The sequence below is a fragment of the Echinops telfairi genome, unplaced genomic scaffold (genome assembly GCF_000313985.2).
Source record: "Echinops telfairi isolate 266 unplaced genomic scaffold, ASM31398v2 ScPeMD7_22;HRSCAF=79, whole genome shotgun sequence".
Lineage (NCBI taxonomy): Eukaryota > Metazoa > Chordata > Mammalia > Afrosoricida > Tenrecidae > Echinops > Echinops telfairi.
The window spans coordinates 13,271,120-13,274,442 of NW_022103919.1; the positions used below are offsets into that span (position 1 = coordinate 13,271,120).

The following is a 3,323-nucleotide window of genomic DNA, read 5'->3' on the forward strand; positions in this document are numbered from 1 at the left end:
ACTCTAAAATGTCAAAGATTTATTTGTATCAATGCTAATCTATAACTGATTCTATACAACAGAACGAATGAAGACAACCCTTTCTCTCACGGTATTACTTCAATTGCGTGCCCACATTATCTTATTTCGGACTTAGCTTTGTTCACATCTTTAAGACTTCTTTATATTTCTTATTTTTAAAAACAAGCCATATAAAATTAAAACAAATGGAAACATTTTAAAGCAGAAAAAATGCTGATAAGATATAAATATAAAAGTATGGAGTGCCTAATAATGTTAAACTTTTCAATAACAAATTATTTCTCCATTGTCAGTGGGTAGGCAGCCTAAATACATTATTTTACTAAAAACCACAGGAACCAGTTCAGAGGGGTTAAATAGGTGCTCATGATTGCAAAGGTAAAAAATGATGGAGCTGGCTCAAACCTGAGTTTTATTTTGTTTTAAATTTTGAAGCAAAATTGAAAATTCTTTTACTTCCTCAATCTGTTTAATGAAAAAGAGTGTCGACCGCCAGGCCAGATTTGCGGGGGTCGGGAGGGGAATACCACTGCATATTTGAAAATCTGTTACCTTTTACCCCCTCTGGAAAAAGCTTTCCACATAAAGGTGACTAGCAAGAGGGCCTGCTTTCTGCGTTTCTCTTCCTCTGAGCACTCAGCTATGATGGATTCAGAGAGCAGTTTTGTAAGGCTGGTTTCACTTAGTTTCTGGAAGAGGCTGAGGCAGGAACTTCAAACAAAAGCAGCCTGTTCCTAACTTCTGGTTGCTAGGTGTGGCCTCCTTGCCAGTCCTATAAAATCAGAAGCCCAAGGCTCCTTCCACTGCCAGAGACCAGAACTCCAGAGAAGAACCTCTCTAGTTTTTGCACGGAGGCAGAAAACAGTAAGTCTTGCTTTTCTTTTTAAGGCGTTTGGGTTGTTTTGAAGACTTTTCCCATCACTAAGTTCAACGTTACTGCTTCTGACATTCCATTGAAACTAGTCTGATAAAGCTTTCTGTGAAATGGTGTTAGACACTCAGATTTGGGGATTCACAAATTATGCTGTTTGGCTTAGGGAAAGAAGACAGACAATTTTAAAAGATAAGTTAACACTCCCCAGGACTTACTGTTTATTGTACTGCATGTGCGTTACTATGGAGAGGAAGGAAAATATGTGTTTTCCTCTAAAATGTTACATGTTTCCAGAGAGCTGTGTGTGCTTCAAATGGAAATCTTGATGCGACGCCGGCTGGACCCAGGAGAACTGAAGTGGCAGGGTGGCTTACGGGCATTGCTGCAAGATAGCAGGCCCTTGTTTTCTTGCTTCGTCAAGGGCACTAAATAGATTCATACCTCATAGTGGCAATCGTGCCCTTAGTAATTAACATTTTCAAATTCACGTTATGTTTACCTCATGCAGCTTTAATAACAGGGACTACTGTTCTTTCCATAGGGTGTGGCCGCATTTATCTGCTGGCTGTGTGTCATGGGGAAGCTGTGTAAGAGCTGGCCGGCAAACATAAAGGGAAAGAAAGTATTTCCTGGGTGGTGTCTGATAGTTGGAAGCTATGGAATTCCAGGGGAGGCTTCCACAAATGATCCTATCTAATTAGCACCTGAAAGAGCTAATGACCCCCAAACTGCTTAGAAAAGTACAAAGAAAATCTGGAGCTATTAATGGTGTTGGATATATTTGCAAAAGGGAGAGATTATAAATCATACATGTCTATTGTTCGTTACAGATTTTCTTTCAGTACTTTCCCCCTCTTAAATCAAATTGAATGTTAAAGTAAATATCCAGATTCCCGTTTTTTTTTTCATTATAAGTAATTTAAAAAGATGTACTTTTTCTTGCCATGCTTATGCCTAAATATATGCATCAACTTTGGAAAAGCCATGTTTCCTTCTTTGTATTTTGGTAGCTATAAGACAAGGCCCATTGCAAATCCTTCTAAAGCAGTAAAATGTTAGTTTCAAGTTCTGGCATGACCTATTCCCTGGAGAAGTAGTTCCCACCCTAGCCCCAGGCTCTACCACATCTGACGCATATCAACACTTGACTCATGCTGAGAAAATGCTCACTAATAGCATTTAGAGTTTCATGCTTGTTAAACATATTTGTTTTAATCAGAAGGCCTTCAAAACTTAATTTCTGTGTATGATGTTCGCTGACTCAACTGGTTGTTTTGAACCCTCCCTAAACACATTAATTTATGACGTCAATTTAAAATCAGCACCAAACAAAGGGCACTATTATTTTCCGATGATATTTCTTATCAAGATGAGAACAGATCTGATGCGTATTATGCCTTCCTTCCTTATGCTCATTGTCTCCACCTCTGTTCACCCTAAGTGGCGTTTCCAGTATTGGTTCAAAGCTGTCATGAATCCTGGACAGTATTCATTTCAACTCTGCCATTATACAAATGAAGAGCCTCTGGAAAATTTATATATGTTTTGCTTAGGTCATTCAGCCAATTCAGGAGAAACAGAATAAGACTTAGATTTCCTCAATTCTTATACAGTATCTTATAACTTTGGGTGGAAAATATGTGTTAATGAAGTGTAGGTATGTTTGGGAGGGTTGAAATCACACAATTCACAACTTCCTGAAATATTCAAAATGATGCACCATTTATTCATTTGGCTCTACTTCCTTATATTCATAGTATCAGGCATTTCCCCCAAAGATTGGAGCTGCATAATTAATAGTATATGCACCTCATAGAGATCTGCTGGAACTCTCTCTCTCTGTAAGTAAATGCAAAGCACACCAATAAGCTAGTGGAGGAGAGCAGGCAGAATTTTGGAGAAGCCCAAACCAAACAACAAACTCACGATGTCAAGTCCATTCGGACTCATCGTGATGCGCAAAGACCAACTAGAACTCCCCCCGAAGGGTTTCCAATGTTGGACAGTTTTATAGGAACAGGAAGCCTCATCTTTCTCCTTCGGAGTGGCTAGTTGATTCAAACTGCAGCCTTGCCCCCTGAGCAGCACAATACTCAATCCACTATGCCACCCGGGCATTTTAGGAGAATACAGAGGACCCAATTTAGTGATGAGCTCTCAAAAAATTCTTTCTGGATGATGTGAGGATGTTAGTGGTTCTGGTTGGGTTTTGCAAGTCTGACCTCAGATGTCGCAGGTACTTAAGTGAAGGAACATAGGTGGGAGGGAAGAAAGAGGTAAAGAGAACACCCTGTTCTAAGTCAGAAGCAAAACGTCCATGAGCATATCTCATACATTGATTCCTCGTGAGCCATGCCATTGAAGAGTCCAATTCCCTTCTCCTATATGGAAAGGTGTAAGAAGGCAGGCCTTATGAAATACATACATG

General features: G+C 39.5%; 1 protein-coding gene across 1 annotated transcript in view; it reads left to right on the forward strand.

Moving 5' to 3' along the window:
- The first annotated feature begins 712 nt into the window (after positions 1-712).
- The window catches only part of ANXA1 (annexin A1), a 22,801-nt gene continuing 20,190 nt past the window's right edge, over positions 713-3,323 (forward strand). The window contains exon 1 of the mRNA XM_004713819.2: positions 713-885. The gene's annotated coding sequence lies outside the window, so the exon portion shown is untranslated. The remainder of the gene's footprint in view (positions 886-3,323) is intronic.